Source organism: Arachis hypogaea, chromosome 3 (assembly GCF_003086295.3).
Source record: "Arachis hypogaea cultivar Tifrunner chromosome 3, arahy.Tifrunner.gnm2.J5K5, whole genome shotgun sequence".
NCBI classification, from domain to species: domain Eukaryota; kingdom Viridiplantae; phylum Streptophyta; class Magnoliopsida; order Fabales; family Fabaceae; genus Arachis; species Arachis hypogaea.
This window is the reverse complement of record NC_092038.1, coordinates 75,437,366-75,456,153: the sequence shown is the minus strand read 5'-3', so window position 1 is coordinate 75,456,153 and position 18,788 is coordinate 75,437,366. Positions and strand designations below refer to the sequence as shown.

Sequence of the window (18,788 nt, the reverse complement as noted above, 5' to 3'; positions counted from 1 at the left end):
TCTGTCTTCTACTCTTCTTTTCCTCTGACACTTCAAGGAATCTCTATACTGTGACATAGAGGATTCCACATTTTCTTGTTTCCTTCTCTTTCTTATGAGCAGGAGCAAAGACAAAGGCATTCTTGTTGAGGCTGATCTTGAACCTGAAAGGACCTTGAAGAGAAAGCTAAGAGAAGCCAAAGCACAACTCTCTTTAGAGCACCCGAACGAACTCTTCAAGGAAGAAGAACTCATGGCAGCCGAAAACAACAACAATGCCAACAATGCAAGGAAGGTGCTTGGTGACTTTACTGCACCTACTCCCGATTTCTATGGGAGAAGCATCTCTATCCCTGCCATTGGAGCAAACAACTTTGAGCTTAAGCCTCAATTAGTTTCTCTAATGCAACAGAATTGCAAGTTCCATGGACTTCCACTGGAAGATCCTCATCAGTTTTTAGCTGAATTCTTGCAAATCTGTGACACAGTCAAGACTAATGGGGTAGACCCTGAGGTCTACAGACTGATGCTATTCCCTTTTGCTGTAAGAGACAGAGCTAGAACATGGTTGGACTCTCAACCTAAAGAAAGCCTGGACTCTTGGGAAAAGCTAGTCAATGCCTTCTTGGCAAAGTTCTTTCCACCTCAAAAATTGAGTAAGCTTAGAGTGGAAGTCCAAACCTTCAGACAGAAGGAAGGAGAATCCCTCTATGAAGCTTGGGAAAGATACAAACAATTGATCAGAAAGTGTCCCACTGATATGCTTTCTGAATGGAGCATCATAGGTATTTTCTATGATGGTCTCTCTGAACTGTCCAAGATGTCTTTGGATAGCTCTTCTGGAGGATCTCTTCATCTGAAGAAGACGCCTACTGAAGCTCAAGAACTGATTGAAATGGTTGCAAATAACCAATTCATGTACACTTCTGAAAGAAATCCTGTGAACAATGGGACTAGTCAGATGAAAGGAGTTCTTGAGATTGACACTCTGAATGCCATATTGGCTCAGAACAAAATATTGACTCAACAAGTCAATATGATTTCTCAAAGTCTGTCTGGGATGCAAAATGCACCAAGCAGTACTAAGGAAGCTTCATCTGAGGAAGAAGCTTATGATCCTGAGAACCCTTCAATAGAAGAGGTGAATTACATGGGAGAACCCTATGGAAACACCTACAATCCTTCATGGAGGAATCATCCAAATCTTTCATGGAAGGATCAACAGAGACCTCAACAAGGTTTCAACAATAATAATGGTGGAAGGAACAGGTTTAGCAATAGCAAGCCTTTTCCATCATCTTCTCAGCAACAGACAGAGAGTTCTAAGCAGAATACCTCTGACTTAGCAACTATGGTCTCTGATCTGATCAAAACCACTCAAAGTTTCATGACTGAAACTAGGTCCTCCATCAGAAATCTGGAAGGACAAGTGGGTCAGCTGAGCAAGAAAATTACTGAACTCCCTCCAAGTACTCTTCCAAGCAATACAGAAGAAAATCCAAAAGGAGAGTGCAAAGCCATTAACATGGCCGAATTCTGGGAGGAAGAAGAGGCAGTGAACGCCACTGAGGAAGACCTCACTGAACGTCCACTGACCTCCAATGAGTTCCCCAATGAGGAACCTTGGGAATCTGAGGCTCAAACTGAGACCATAGAGATTCCATTGGACTTACTCCTGCCATTCATGAGCTCTGATGAGTATTCTTCCTCTGAAGAGGATGAGTATGTCACTGAAGAGCAAGTTGCTAAATACCTTGGAGCAATCATGAAGCTAAATGACAAGTTATTCGGAAATGAGACTTGGGAGGATGAATCCCCTTTGCTCACCAAAGAACTGAATGACTTGTCTAGGCAGAAACCACCTCAAAAGAGGCAAGATCCTGGGAAGTTTTCTATACCTTGTACCATAGGCACCATGACCTTCAAAAAGGCCTTGTGTGACTTAGGGTCAAGTGTAAACCTCATGCCCTTCTCTGTAATGGAGAAGTTAGGAATTTTAGAGGTGCAAGCTGCAAAAATCTCACTAGAGATGGCAGACAACTCAAGAAAACAAGCCTATGGACTTGTAGAGGATGTTCTTGTTAAAGTTGAAGACCATTACATCCCTACTGATTTCATAGTCCTAGAGACTGGGAAGTGCATGGATGAATCCATCATCCTTGGCAGACCCTTCCTGGCCACAGCAAAGGCTGTGATTGATGTTGATAGAGGAGAGTTGATCATTCAAGTGAATGAAGAATCCTTGGTGTTTAAGGCCCAAGGATATACCTCTGTCATCATGGAGAGGAAGCATGAAGGGCTTCTCTCAAAACAGAGCCAAACAGAGCCCCCACAATCAAACTCTAAGTTTGGTGTTGGGAGGCCACAACCAAACTCTAAGTTTGGTGTTGAACCCCCACATTCAAACTCTAAGTTTGGTGTTGGGAGGTTCCAACACGGTTCTGAGCATTTCTGAGGCTCCATGAGAGTCCTCTGTCAAGCTAGTGACACTAAAGAAGCGCTTGTTGGGAGGCAACCCAATGTTTTATAGTTAACTATTTTCTTTGTTATTTTATCTTTTTTGTAGGTTGATGATCATAAGAAGTCACAAAATCCATGAAAAAAGCAAAAACAGAATGAAAAATAGGAAGAAAAACAGCACACCCTGGAGGAAGAACTCACTGGCGTTTAAACGCCAGTGAGGCTAGCAGTTGGGCGTTTAACGCCCAGTCTGGCACCATTCTGGGCGTTTAACGCCAGAAAAGGGCACCAGACTGGCGTTAAACGCCAGGAAGGGGCAAGAACCTGGCGTTAAACGCCAGAAAGGGGCACCAGCCCGGCGTTTAACGCCAGAATTAGCTCAAAACGTGTTTTTGAGTGCCATTTGGTGCAGGGATGACTTTTCCTTGACACCTAAGGATCTGTGGACCCCACAGGATCCCCACCAACCCCACCACCCTCTCTCTTCTTCACCCATTCACCAATCACCTCAACACCCATATATAAACCCTTCTTCAACCCTTCATTTTCACACAACCTAAACACCACTTCTCCCCCTCTTTGGCCGAACACACCACCATCTCCCTCTTCCTCCTTTCTTCTTCTTCTACTCTCTTCTTTCTTCTTTTGCTCGAGGACGAGCAAACCTTTTAAGTTTGGTGTGGTAAAAGCATTGCTTTTCCATAACCATTTATGGCATCCAAGGCCGGAGAAACCTCTAGAAAGAGGAAAGGGAAGGCAAAAGCTTCCACCTCCGAGTCATGGGAGATGGAGAGATTCACCTCAAGGGATGTACTTTCCTCCACAAGACTATTGGGAGCAACTGAACACCTCCCTAGGAGAATTGAGTTCCAACATGGGACAACTAAGGGTGGAGCACCAAGAACACTCCATTCTCCTCCATGAAATTAGAGAAGATCAAAGAATCATGAGAGAGGAGCAACAAAGACAAGGAAGAGACATTGAGGAGCTCAAGCACTCCATAAGACCTTCAAGAGGAAGAAAGAGCCGCCATCACTAAGGTGGACCCGTTCTTTGATTTCCTTGTTCTTTATTCTTCTGTTTTTCGAATTTTATGCTTATGTTTGTCCATGTTTGTGTCTTATGATCATTAGTGTCTTAGTATCAATGCCTTAAAGTTATGAATGTCCTATGAATCCATCACCTTTCTTAAAAGAAAACTGTTTTTATCACAAAAGAACAAGAAGTACAGGATTTCAAATTCATCTTTAAAACTAGCTTAATTAGTTTGATGTGGTGACAACACTTTTTGTTTTTTGAATGTATGCTTGAACAGTGCATATATCTTTTGAATTTGTTGTTCATGAATGTTAAAATTGTTGGCTTTTGAAAGAATGATGAAAAAGGAAACATGTTACTGAGGATCTGAAAAATCATAAAAATGATTCTTGAAGCAAGAAAAAGCAGTGAATACAAAAAAAAAAGAGAGAGAGAGAAAAACGAAAAAAAAGGAGAGAAAGAAAAAGAAAAAGAAAAAGAAAAAAATAAAGTTGTGATCCAAGGCAAAAAGAGTGTGCTTAAGAACCCTGGACACCTCTAATTGGGGACTTTAGCAAAGCTGAGTCACAATCTGAAAAGGTTCACCCAATTATGTGTCTGTGGCATGTATGTATCCGGTGGTAATACTGGAAAACAGAGTGCTTTGGGCCACGGCCAAGACTCAATAAGTAGCTGTGTTCAAGAATCATCATACTTAACTAAGAGAATCAATAACACTATCTGGATTCTGAGTTCCTAAAGAAGCCAATCATTCTGAATTTCAAAGGATAAAGTGAGATGCCAAAACTGTTCGGAGGCAAAAAGCTACTAGTCCCGCTCATCTAATTTGGAGCTAAGTTTCATTGATAATTTGGAGTCTATAGTATATTCTCTTCTTTTTATCTTATTTGATTTTCAGTTGCTTGAGGACAAGCAACAATTTAAGTTTGGTGTTGTGATGAGCGGATAATTTATACACTTTTTGGCATTGTTTTTAGTATGTTTTTAGTATCTTTTAGTTAGTTTTTATTATATTTTTATTAGTTTTTAGTTAAAATTCACTTTTCTGGACTTTACTATGAGTTTGTGTGTTTTTCTGTGATTTCAGGTATTTTCTGGCTGAAATTGAGGGACCTGAGCAAAAAATCTGATTCTGAGACCAAAAAGGACTGCAGATGCTGTTGGATTCTGACCTTCCTGCACTCGAAGTGGATTTTCTGGAGCTACAGAAGACCAATTGGCGCGCTCTCAACGGCTTTGGAAAGTAGACATCCTGGGCTTTCCAGCAATATATGATAGTCCATACTTTGCCCAAGATTTGATGGCCCAAACCGGCGTTCAAAGTCACCTCAGGAAATCCCAGCGTTAAACGCTGGAACTGGCACCCAAATGGGAGTTAAACGCCCAAACTGGCACTAAAGCTGGCGTTTAACTCCAAGAGGAATCTCTGCACGAAATTTGCTTCATTGCTCAGCCCAAGCACACACCAAGTGGGCCCGGAAGTGGATTTTTATGTCATTTACTCATTTCTGTACACCTTAGGTTACTAGTTTTCTATAAGTAGGACCTGTGACTATTGTATTAGAAATCTTTGGATCTTTAGGTCTTTGGATCTTTAGGTCTTGGGATCTTTATATCTTTTGATCACTTTAGATCTCTAGATCACTGGGAGGCTGGCCATTCGGCCATGCCTAGACCTTATGCTTATGTATTTTCAACGGTGGAGTTTCTACACACCATAGATTAAGGTGTGGAGCTCTGCTGTACCTCGAGTATTAATGCAATTACTATTGTTCTTCCATTCAATTCCGCTTGTTCTTTATCCAAGATATCACTTGTTCTTCAACCTGATGAAGGTGATGATTGACGCCCATCACCATTCTCACTCATGAACAAAGTGACTGACAACCACTCCTGTTCTACAAGCATTTGAGGCTTAGTGAATATCTCTTGGATTCCTGATTGCACGATGCATGGTTGATCGCCTGACAACCGAGTGCTCGCCTGACAAACGAGCCAGCCATTCCGTGAGGTCAGAGTCTTCGTGGTATAGGCAAGAACTGATGGCAGCATTCAAGAGAATCCGGAAGGTCTAACCTTGTCTGTGGTATTCTGAGTAGGATTCAATGACTGAATGACTGTGACGTGCTTCAAACCTGTAACTTACTGGGCGTTAGTGACAGACGCAAAAGAATCACTGGATTCTATTCCAGTAGGGGAGGGAACCACACCGGTGATTGGCAGCACTGTGACAGAGTGTGTGCATTAGCTTTCACTGCGAGGATGGGAGGTAGCTGCTGACAACAGTGAAACCCTACACGAGCTTGCCATGGAAAGGAGTAAGAAGAATTGGATGAAGACTGTAGGAAAGCAGAGAGACGGAAGGGAAGGCATCTTCATACGCTTATCTGAAGTTCCTACCAATGAATTACATAAGTATCACTATCTTTATCTTTTATGTTATTTTCGTTCATCACCATATACATTTGAGTTTGCCTGACTAAGATTTACAAGATGACCATAGCTTGCTTCAATACTAACAATCTCCGTGGGATCGACCCTTACTCGCGTAAGGTTTATTACTTGGACGACCCAGTGCACTTGCTGGTTAGTTGTGCGAAGTTGTGTAATGCCATGGTATTGAGCCACCAAGTTCTTGGAGCCATTACCGGGGATTATGAGAGTTGTGAAAAAGTATAGTTCACAATTTCGCGCACCAAGTTTTTGGCGCCGTTGCCGGGGATTGATCTTGTGTATGGACAACTGACGGTTCATCTTGTTGCTTAGATTAGGTATTATTTTTCTTCAGAGTTCTTAAGAATGAATTCTAGTGTTTCAATGTGATGTTCTTATCATCACCAAAGCTGATTGATCTTCATCAATTTAGTTCTTGAATGCAATGTCCTGCTGAAGCTTAGCCGGCCATGTCTAATTTCTTTAGACTAAAGCTTTAGACTAACATTGCATGATTCCTGGAATTCTCATTAAGAATTTTGATACCTTTATTTTCTTTTTCTACATAATTTTCGAAAAAATCCAAAAAAAAAATTATAAAATCATAAAATCCAAAAATATTTCTTTTTTGAGTCTAGAGTCTCATCTTAAGTTTAGTGTCAATTGCATGTTTCTGTTCTTATTGCATTCATGCATGTGTCCTCATTGATCTTCAAGTTGTTCTTGATGATTTCCTTGTTCTGATCTTTGAATTCTATTGACTTGAGTGTTTTGTGTGTCTCATATGCATTTTCGTTTTGTTAGTGTCAGTAGTATACAAACTGCTAAGTTTGGTGTCTTGCATGCATTGTCATTTGATTCTTGTTGCATTTTGGTTTGTCCTTATTATTAAAAATCCAAAAATATTTTTAATTTGTGTCTTTTCAAGTCAATAATACAGAGAATTGAAGATTCAGAACATACAGCAGAGGAATTGCACAGAAAAAGCTGGGCGTTCAAAACGCCCAGTGAAGAAGGACAGACTGGCGTTTAAACGCCAGCCAGGGTACCTGGTTGGGCGTTTAACGCCCAAAAGGGTAGCATTTTTGGCGTTAAACGCCAGAATGTATACCATTCTGGGCGTTTAACGCCAGGATGGCTAGGGGAGGAAGATTTTGTTTTCAAATCAGATTTTTTCTAAGTTTTCAAAATCTTTTCAAAATCAAATCTTTTTCAAATCAATTTTCAATCAAATCTTTTTCAAAATTAACTCCTTTCCTTTTTCAAAGATACTTATTAACAATTAATGATTTGATTGAACATTTTTTGCCTTTTCTGTTGAGGAAGGTTTTATGTTTGATTCATATCTTTTCTTGTTAGGCAAGTCATTAATTTTTAAAATCATATCTTTTCAAATTGTTTTCAAATCATATCTTTTAAAATTGTTTTCAAATCATATCTTCTCAATCACATCTTTTTAAAACCAATCATATCTTCTTAACCACATCTTTTTCAAAATAGTTTTCAATCAAATGTTTCTGATTTCTAATTTCAAAATCTTTTTCAAAAATCACTTGATTTCTTTTCCACTTTCATTTTCGAAAATTAAGTAATGTTTTTCAAAAATGTTTCCAAATTTCCCACTTAATTTTCGAAAATCACTTCCCTCCTTCTCACATCCTTCAATTTATGGACTAACACTATCCCTTAATGCAAAATTCGAACTCCATCTTCTTTGATAAGTTCGAATTTTCCACTTCTGTCTTCTACTCTTCTTTTCCTCTGACACTTCAAGGAATCTCTATACTGTGACATAGAGGATTCCACATTTTCTTGTTTCCTTCTCTTTCTTATGAGCAGGAGCAAAGACAAAGGCATTCTTGTTGAGGCTGATCTTGAACCTGAAAGGACCTTGAAGAGAAAGCTAAGAGAAGCCAAAGCACAACTCTCTTTAGAGCACCCGAACGAACTCTTCAAGGAAGAAGAACTCATGGCAGCCGAAAACAACAACAATGCCAACAATGCAAGGAAGGTGCTTGGTGACTTTACTGCACCTACTCCCGATTTCTATGGGAGAAGCATCTCTATCCCTGCCATTGGAGCAAACAACTTTGAGCTTAAGCCTCAATTAGTTTCTCTAATGCAACAGAATTGCAAGTTCCATGGACTTCCACTGGAAGATCCTCATCAGTTTTTAGCTGAATTCTTGCAAATCTGTGACACAGTCAAGACTAATGGGGTAGACCCTGAGGTCTACAGACTGATGCTATTCCCTTTTGCTGTAAGAGACAGAGCTAGAACATGGTTGGACTCTCAACCTAAAGAAAGCCTGGACTCTTGGGAAAAGCTAGTCAATGCCTTCTTGGCAAAGTTCTTTCCACCTCAAAAATTGAGTAAGCTTAGAGTGGAAGTCCAAACCTTCAGACAGAAGGAAGGAGAATCCCTCTATGAAGCTTGGGAAAGATACAAACAATTGATCAGAAAGTGTCCCACTGATATGCTTTCTGAATGGAGCATCATAGGTATTTTCTATGATGGTCTCTCTGAACTGTCCAAGATGTCTTTGGATAGCTCTTCTGGAGGATCTCTTCATCTGAAGAAGACGCCTACTGAAGCTCAAGAACTGATTGAAATGGTTGCAAATAACCAATTCATGTACACTTCTGAAAGAAATCCTGTGAACAATGGGACTAGTCAGATGAAAGGAGTTCTTGAGATTGACACTCTGAATGCCATATTGGCTCAGAACAAAATATTGACTCAACAAGTCAATATGATTTCTCAAAGTCTGTCTGGGATGCAAAATGCACCAAGCAGTACTAAGGAAGCTTCATCTGAGGAAGAAGCTTATGATCCTGAGAACCCTTCAATAGAAGAGGTGAATTACATGGGAGAACCCTATGGAAACACCTACAATCCTTCATGGAGGAATCATCCAAATCTTTCATGGAAGGATCAACAGAGACCTCAACAAGGTTTCAACAATAATAATGGTGGAAGGAACAGGTTTAGCAATAGCAAGCCTTTTCCATCATCTTCTCAGCAACAGACAGAGAGTTCTAAGCAGAATACCTCTGACTTAGCAACTATGGTCTCTGATCTGATCAAAACCACTCAAAGTTTCATGACTGAAACTAGGTCCTCCATCAGAAATCTGGAAGGACAAGTGGGTCAGCTGAGCAAGAAAATTACTGAACTCCCTCCAAGTACTCTTCCAAGCAATACAGAAGAAAATCCAAAAGGAGAGTGCAAAGCCATTAACATGGCCGAATTCTGGGAGGAAGAAGAGGCAGTGAACGCCACTGAGGAAGACCTCACTGAACGTCCACTGACCTCCAATGAGTTCCCCAATGAGGAACCTTGGGAATCTGAGGCTCAAACTGAGACCATAGAGATTCCATTGGACTTACTCCTGCCATTCATGAGCTCTGATGAGTATTCTTCCTCTGAAGAGGATGAGTATGTCACTGAAGAGCAAGTTGCTAAATACCTTGGAGCAATCATGAAGCTAAATGACAAGTTATTCGGAAATGAGACTTGGGAGGATGAATCCCCTTTGCTCACCAAAGAACTGAATGACTTGTCTAGGCAGAAACCACCTCAAAAGAGGCAAGATCCTGGGAAGTTTTCTATACCTTGTACCATAGGCACCATGACCTTCAAAAAGGCCTTGTGTGACTTAGGGTCAAGTGTAAACCTCATGCCCTTCTCTGTAATGGAGAAGTTAGGAATTTTAGAGGTGCAAGCTGCAAAAATCTCACTAGAGATGGCAGACAACTCAAGAAAACAAGCCTATGGACTTGTAGAGGATGTTCTTGTTAAAGTTGAAGACCATTACATCCCTACTGATTTCATAGTCCTAGAGACTGGGAAGTGCATGGATGAATCCATCATCCTTGGCAGACCCTTCCTGGCCACAGCAAAGGCTGTGATTGATGTTGATAGAGGAGAGTTGATCATTCAAGTGAATGAAGAATCCTTGGTGTTTAAGGCCCAAGGATATACCTCTGTCATCATGGAGAGGAAGCATGAAGGGCTTCTCTCAAAACAGAGCCAAACAGAGCCCCCACAATCAAACTCTAAGTTTGGTGTTGGGAGGCCACAACCAAACTCTAAGTTTGGTGTTGAACCCCCACATTCAAACTCTAAGTTTGGTGTTGGGAGGTTCCAACACGGTTCTGAGCATTTCTGAGGCTCCATGAGAGTCCTCTGTCAAGCTAGTGACACTAAAGAAGCGCTTGTTGGGAGGCAACCCAATGTTTTATAGTTAACTATTTTCTTTGTTATTTTATCTTTTTTGTAGGTTGATGATCATAAGAAGTCACAAAATCCATGAAAAAAGCAAAAACAGAATGAAAAATAGGAAGAAAAACAGCACACCCTGGAGGAAGAACTCACTGGCGTTTAAACGCCAGTGAGGCTAGCAGTTGGGCGTTTAACGCCCAGTCTGGCACCATTCTGGGCGTTTAACGCCAGAAAAGGGCACCAGACTGGCGTTAAACGCCAGGAAGGGGCAAGAACCTGGCGTTAAACGCCAGAAAGGGGCACCAGCCCGGCGTTTAACGCCAGAATTAGCTCAAAACGTGTTTTTGAGTGCCATTTGGTGCAGGGATGACTTTTCCTTGACACCTAAGGATCTGTGGACCCCACAGGATCCCCACCAACCCCACCACCCTCTCTCTTCTTCACCCATTCACCAATCACCTCAACACCCATATATAAACCCTTCTTCAACCCTTCATTTTCACACAACCTAAACACCACTTCTCCCCCTCTTTGGCCGAACACACCACCATCTCCCTCTTCCTCCTTTCTTCTTCTTCTACTCTCTTCTTTCTTCTTTTGCTCGAGGACGAGCAAACCTTTTAAGTTTGGTGTGGTAAAAGCATTGCTTTTCCATAACCATTTATGGCATCCAAGGCCGGAGAAACCTCTAGAAAGAGGAAAGGGAAGGCAAAAGCTTCCACCTCCGAGTCATGGGAGATGGAGAGATTCACCTCAAGGGATGTACTTTCCTCCACAAGACTATTGGGAGCAACTGAACACTTCCCTAGGAGAATTGAGTTCCAACATGGGACAACTAAGGGTGGAGCACCAAGAACACTCCATTCTCCTCCATGAAATTAGAGAAGATCAAAGAATCATGAGAGAGGAGCAACAAAGACAAGGAAGAGACATTGAGGAGCTCAAGCACTCCATAAGACCTTCAAGAGGAAGAAAGAGCCGCCATCACTAAGGTGGACCCGTTCTTTGATTTCCTTGTTCTTTATTCTTCTGTTTTTCGAATTTTATGCTTATGTTTGTCCATGTTTGTGTCTTATGATCATTAGTGTCTTAGTATCAATGCCTTAAAGTTATGAATGTCCTATGAATCCATCACCTTTCTTAAAAGAAAACTGTTTTTATCACAAAAGAACAAGAAGTACAGGATTTCAAATTAATCTTTAAAACTAGCTTAATTAGTTTGATGTGGTGACAACACTTTTTGTTTTTTGAATGTATGCTTGAACAGTGCATATATCTTTTGAATTTGTTGTTCATGAATGTTAAAATTGTTGGCTTTTGAAAGAATGATGAAAAAGGAAACATGTTACTGAGGATCTGAAAATTCATAAAAATGATTCTTGAAGCAAGAAAAAGCAGTGAATACAAAAAAAAGAGAGAGAGAGAGAAAAACGAAAAAAAAGGAGAGAAAGAAAAAGAAAAAGAAAAAGAAAAAAATAAAGTTGTGATCCAAGGCAAAAAGAGTGTGCTTAAGAACCCTGGACACCTCTAATTGGGGACTTTAGCAAAGCTGAGTCACAATCTGAAAAGGTTCACCCAATTATGTGTCTGTGGCATGTATGTATCCGGTGGTAATACTGGAAAACAGAGTGCTTTGGGCCACGGCCAAGACTCAATAAGTAGCTGTGTTCAAGAATCATCATACTTAACTAAGAGAATCAATAACACTATCTGGATTCTGAGTTCCTAAAGAAGCCAATCATTCTGAATTTCAAAGGATAAAGTGAGATGCCAAAACTGTTCGGAGGCAAAAAGCTACTAGTCCCGCTCATCTAATTTGGAGCTAAGTTTCATTGATAATTTGGAGTCTATAGTATATTCTCTTCTTTTTATCTTATTTGATTTTCAGTTGCTTGAGGACAAGCAACAATTTAAGTTTGGTGTTGTGATGAGCGGATAATTTATACACTTTTTGGCATTGTTTTTAGTATGTTTTTAGTATCTTTTAGTTAGTTTTTATTATATTTTTATTAGTTTTTAGTTAAAATTCACTTTTCTGGACTTTACTATGAGTTTGTGTGTTTTTCTGTGATTTCAGGTATTTTCTGGCTGAAATTGAGGGACCTGAGCAAAAAATCTGATTCTGAGACCAAAAAGGACTGCAGATGCTGTTGGATTCTGACCTCCCTGCACTCGAAGTGGATTTTCTGGAGCTACAGAAGCCCAATTGGCGCGCTCTCAACGGCTTTGGAAAGTAGACATCCTGGGCTTTCCAGCAATATATGATAGTCCATACTTTGCCCAAGATTTGATGGCCCAAACCGGCGTTCAAAGTCACCTCAGGAAATCCCAGCGTTAAACGCTGGAACTGGCACCCAAATGGGAGTTAAACGCCCAAACTGGCACTAAAGCTGGCGTTTAACTCCAAGAGGAGTCTCTGCACGAAATTTGCTTCATTGCTCAGCCCAAGCACACACCAAGTGGGCCCGGAAGTGGATTTTTATGTCATTTACTCATTTCTGTACACCTTAGGTTACTAGTTTTCTATAAGTAGGACCTGTGACTATTGTATTAGAAATCTTTGGATCTTTAGGTCTTTGGATCTTTAGGTCTTGGGATCTTTATATCTTTTGATCACTTTAGATCTCTAGATCACTGGGAGGCTGGCCATTCGGCCATGCCTAGACCTTATGCTTATGTATTTTCAACGGTGGAGTTTCTACACACCATAGATTAAGGTGTGGAGCTCTGCTGTACCTCGAGTATTAATGCAATTACTATTGTTCTTCCATTCAATTCCGCTTGTTCTTTATCCAAGATATCACTTGTTCTTCAACCTGATGAAGGTGATGATTGACGCCCATCACCATTCTCACTCATGAACAAAGTGACTGACAACCACTCTTGTTCTACAAGCATTTGAGGCTTAGTGAATATCTCTTGGATTCCTGATTGCACGATGCATGGTTGATCGCCTGACAACCGAGTGCTCGCCTGACAAACGAGCCAGCCATTTCGTGAGGTCAGAGTCTTCGTGGTATAGGCAAGAACTGATGGCAGCATTCAAGAGAATCCGGAAGGTCTAACCTTGTCTGTGGTATTCTGAGTAGGATTCAATGACTGAATGACTGTGACGTGCTTCAAACCTATAACTTACTGGGCGTTAGTGACAGACGCAAAAGAATCACTGGATTCTATTCCAGTAGGGGAGGGAACCACACCGGTGATTGGCAGCACTGTGACAGAGTGTGTGCATTAGCTTTCACTGCGAGGATGGGAGGTAGCTGCTGACAACAGTGAAACCCTACACGAGCTTGCCATGGAAAGGAGTAAGAAGAATTGGATGAAGACTGTAGGAAAGCAGAGAGACGGAAGGGAAGGCATCTTCATACGCTTATCTGAAGTTCCTACCAATGAATTACATAAGTATCACTATCTTTATCTTTTATGTTATTTTTGTTCATCACCATATACATTTGAGTTTGCCTGACTAAGATTTACAAGATGACCATAGCTTGCTTCAATACTAACAATCTCCGTGGGATCGACCCTTACTCGCGTAAGGTTTATTACTTGGACGACCCAGTGCACTTGCTGGTTAGTTGTGCGAAGTTGTGTAATGCCATGGTATTGAGCCACCAAGTTCTTGGAGCCATTACCGGGGATTATGAGAGTTGTGAAAAAGTATAGTTCACAATTTCGCGCACCACTAACCAAGGATTCAACTTGGGATTTTAAATTTGTTTTTCTGCTTAAGGCTAGTGTTGTGGTTTATAGAATAAGAGGGAATTAAAGGCTCAAGGGGGCTAACAAGGGTGATGTAAAAGGTAGGCTAATTTTGGGATAAGTGAGTTAGAATCAAACAATGGCCTCAATCATATGCAAGCATGTAAATATATTAGATATTGGACATATAGAATGGAACAAAGCAAAGATTACAATTATAGAGAAGAAAATACACAAGAATAAAAATTTATGGTTAAATAATGTAACCATATAAATAAGCTTAAAATCTCACAGGTTGTATGTTCTTTGGCTCAAAAACCATATTCCAAATACAACTTCAAAACAAGTTTAACACAAATTTTTCAAATTAAATTAGTGAAATTTTTCAAAAAAAAATAGGGTCTTAAAAGAAATTTATTACTTTAACCAAGTAGTAACTAAATGCATAAAATCAAACAAATATGCAAATGCAATAATGAACTACCAAATAAAATAAAATATTGGTGTTGAAATAGGAAATAACTAACCCATGGAGATCGGTATCGACCTCCCCACACTTAAAGATTGCACCGTCCTCGGTGCTTGCTGATGTGCAGGTGGACGGGTGGTTCCAACTGATGCTTTTCTTCAAGGATTGTGCAGATGGACTTGTTTGTCTCCCCTTTTAGAAGTTCCTCCCTTTTTCCGTCGTCGGTGGCCAGCCTGAAAGAAGAGAAAAAGAAGAATAGTAACCCAGAGATAAGGATAAGAACATAAATAAAATATGGGTGTTAATGCCAAATAATAAAGGTCTCAATTGCATGGTAGCTACAACATGCAAGTGAGGAAACAATAAAAGCACATGGCATACTAGTGGTGCAAAATTTTGCAACAATTAGGGAGAGTGTGGGTAAGGAGAGGTAATGTAAATTCATGTCAATGCAAAATTAATACAGGTATAAAAGATAGGCATTGATTTAAATAATATTACCTAACCAGAATAAAACAAGTCACTAAGCACCCAAAATAATTCAAGAGAAGATGCAACAAATAAATAAGAAAATTTTAACACCAAAGAAAAAATAATGAAATTAGAAAACAAAAGAAAAATATGCACTAAATTAAAATGCAATGAATGAAATATGCAAATAAATTAAGTAAAATAAAATGAAAGATAAAAAGAATGAGAAGAGAAAGAAGGGGAGAAGAAGCAAAGAAGAGAGGAGGAATATAGAATAAGAAAAGATAGAAAAAAATTAGGATTAGAGAAGAAAAGATAAGAAAATTGGCACTGATCTGGATAGGTTGTGCGATGCTGGCGACGCAGTCGCGTGGGTGACGCGGCCGCGTGGGGCATAATAAGTTCAGGTGACGCGGACGCATGGGGCACGCGAATGCGTGGCCTAATTTGTGCGATTGGCGCGAGTGCAGCCTTGCGTTCGCGCAACTCTCTGTTCGAAACTCTTTTTGCCAATTTTTAGGGTGACGCGGTCGCGTGGTTGACGCGAACGCGTGGGTGTCCAAGATTGGAGGATGACGCGGACGCGTGGGGCACGCGTTCGTGTGGTAAGGCTTGTGCGTCTAGCGCCAGTCCAGCCTTACTCCAACAGAACTTTCGGCCATGTACCCCTTTTACGTCGATTACCAGGTTACGGGGCCGCGTGGGTGACACGGACGCGTGGGAGGCGTGGTTCCCATGTGACGCGGACGCGTCAGCGACGCGGTCGCGTGGGTCAGATTGTACCAAAAGCACGCCTCCAGCCACGCTTTCGCGTGACTCTCTGTTCACTTTTCTTTTCTCCTAATGCACTTGTGACGTGGACGCGTCGCGTGCGTTTTTTTTTTTTAATGCAAAATGCAATTATGCAGTATGCAGTGCTAAATGCAAATGTTATGAATGGCATCCAGCTTCAATAGGAATAAAACAATATAAAATAAATAAAACGAAATAAAATGGAAACAAGAGCGATCATACCATGGTGGGTTGTCTCCCACCTAGCACTTTTAGTTAAAGTCCTTAAGTTGGACATTTGATGAGCTTCCTGCTATGGTGGCTTGTGCTTGAATTCGTCCAGAAATCTCCACCAATGTTTGGAATTCCAACAGCCTCCGGGGTCCCAAACAAGGCATGTAAAGCCCTTAGGTGAGTTCAAACAGGCTTCAAGGCTCCTGGGGTGTTGAATGTCAGAACAGACTCCAGGATCCCAAACTTTTCTTCTACACCCGTCTTTGTCTTGATCTACATCTTTCCAGCCGGGTGGTGAGTAGTCTGAATTCTCACTGCAGTGACCAAACAGCTTTCGAGATCCTTTAAATTGAGCTTGACACCAATCCTTGCACCTCAAATTGAAGTGCGAAGCCTCATTGAATCTTGCATACCAGCGCTGTGTGCGAGTCATTTCCCTCTTGCTCTTAAAGCCGTAAAGAGCTCTAAGCTGGCCATCTGTTTTAAATAAACCATATTCAAGTGGAAAAGTAAAGATAAAAGCTAAGAATTTTACCCACTTGAAGTCTGTATTGGGTGGTAATGGCCTTGGGATAGGTGTTTCTAGTGGTTCTGCAAGCTCTACTCCCTTGTGGTCTTCTGTGAATTCCTCCACTTCTTTGCAAATTTCTTCAACTTCAACCATGTCTTGATCAAAGTCATTGATATCTTCCTCATCACTTGAGTCATACATAGGAGGTTGAGAAAAGTCGACATCTGCATCATCTTCGTATTCACTTGGGGAAGATTCTTCAGTCTCAAAGAATTCACTTGCGGATACAAGTTCGTCACTAGGAGGACTTGACTGGTGACTATCATCATCAAAGAAACATGCGTCTTGAGTTACTCCATCCAGTTCTTCATAAGATATCTGCATTGGAGGTTGTGCAACATCCTCTTTAGCGTCAGTTGTAACATCCTTGACGGGGTCTTCCATAACTCTGTATTCCCTAGGAGGTTCAGCATCTCCTAAATCTTCAACCAACTCTTCTTCTTCTGCAATGACAGCGCCCTCTACTTGTTCCAGTTCGAAGTTGTGCTCTATGCTGTCCACTGGAGTTCCTTGTGTCTTCTTCACAATACTTTCTTCATTAGATTCTCCATATGAAGCCATGGGAGTCTGTTGAGTGGTTGAATGTCTAGAAGATAGTTAATTTATTGCTTGCTCCAGTTGCTGAAGGGTTGTATTGAATTGGTTTACTGATTCTTCGAAGTGAACTTGTGATTCTTGGCTTGATGGATATGAACATGGTTTGTAGGAGAGTGGTGGTTCTTGGGAGTGATTGAATTGCTATTGGGGTGGATAAGGATCATGTGGTAGTGAATGGTAAAAAGAAGCTTGTGAGTGTGGTGGATTGGGGCTGTGTTGGAAGGATGGTCTCTGAGCACAGGGTGGGGCTTGTTGGTAGCTACAAGGCGGTCCACCGAATTTATCAGTTGGACATGCATTGTAAAATGGTCTTTGTCCATGGTATCTAGGATGGTGTTGTTGCCTGAAGGGTTGGTTAGATCCTTGTGGCTCCATCCATCTTTGATTGCTTAGACCTTGATGCATAGTCCTGTTATAGTTTCCATTCCTTGCAACAAAATTAGAACCAAACTCAAAGCGAGAGGGGTGAGAATTCATAATAGTTATCAGAAATAAGAGGGAAGAGAGAAAACAAATAAACAAGCAAAACAAAATTTATTATATTTTTTCTTTATAAAAAATATTTACAATAACCAATAATAAGGCACACGTTTGCAATTCCCCGGCAACGGCGCCATTTTGACGTTAGGATTTTTTGCTAGTAAAGAATTTATAAAAATATTCGCGTTGTAGATATAGCTTCTAAACTAACAGAAATCCCTTCGTACAAAAGTTTTGGTTGTCACAAGTAACAAACCCCTAAATAAATTGATAACCGAAGTATTTAAACCTTGGGTCGTCTTCTCAAGGAATTGCAGGGAGGTATATTCTTGTTATTGGCTATGAAAAAGGTAAAATTGGGGGTTTGGAATTAAGGAAGAAGTATGACAAGTAATTTAAATGACAATTAAAATAAATAAATACTGTAAAGTAAACTTTTGGCAAGGTATGAGAAATTGGAAGTCCAGACTTAGTTATTCTTATCAATAATAATGAAAGTTGAATCTTAATTCCACTTAGTTAACCTTTGCTAAAGCAAAGGAAAGTCAAGGGACTAATTAGTTAGACCTTCGAATCCTATTTATTTCCTAAGAAAAGGTTGGGATTATTGAAGTTTAATTCAATTAGCAAAGATAACAGTTATCAATTATGTTGAGCTAAGATAACTCCTGAGTTACTAATTTCTTAAGACCATAAAGGTGTAGAAAGTTAAATTAAAATCATCAATATCTGGAATACCTCAAATAACAATACATTCAAAGCAATAAAATCTAACATGGAAAAGTTCATAAGCCAATTGGGCAACATAAATCAAGTATAAATGAAAGCATTTAAGTATCTCAAAGTAGAAGAGAAGTCAAAATAAAGAAATATTGAACCTGATGTGAAGATGAGATAAATTCCTAATTTCTAAAAATCCTAATCCTAAATTCTAAGAGAGAGGAGAGAGCCTCTCTCTCTAAAAACTACATCTAAACTATGAAAAGTGAATTATGAAAGCCGGGTTTTGAATGGATGCATTCCCTCACTTTATAGCCTCTAATCTGTGTGTTCTAGGCTGAAAACTGGGTCAAAAACAGCCCAGAAATCACTCCCAGCACTTTCTGGTCCGTACAAGTCGCAGAAGAGTGACGCGGAGGCGTCTCCACGCGTTAGCGTGGGTTGTGTTCCTGTCAGGTCATGCGGCCACGTGATCCACGCGTTCGCGTCACCTGGCGTCGAGGCAGCTATGGCAAATTATATATCGTTACGATGCCCCGGACGTTAGCTTTCCAACACAACTAGAACCATCTCATTTGGACCTTTGTAGCTTAAGTTATGGTTGTTTGAGTGTGAAGAGGGCAGGCTGGACAGCTT

General features: G+C 40.5%; 2 non-coding genes across 2 annotated transcripts; both read right to left on the bottom strand.

Moving 5' to 3' along the window:
• Window positions 1–637: 637 nt before the first annotated feature.
• On the bottom strand, window positions 638–745 carry LOC112793473 (small nucleolar RNA R71). The gene has a single exon (XR_003198162.1). It is a non-coding gene; the product is annotated as a small nucleolar RNA R71 (small nucleolar RNA).
• Window positions 746–8,284: 7,539 nt separating this feature from the next.
• On the bottom strand, window positions 8,285–8,392 carry LOC112793475 (small nucleolar RNA R71). Its single transcript, XR_003198163.1, has one exon. It is a non-coding gene; the product is annotated as a small nucleolar RNA R71 (small nucleolar RNA).
• Between the last annotated feature and the right edge of the window lie 10,396 nt (window positions 8,393–18,788).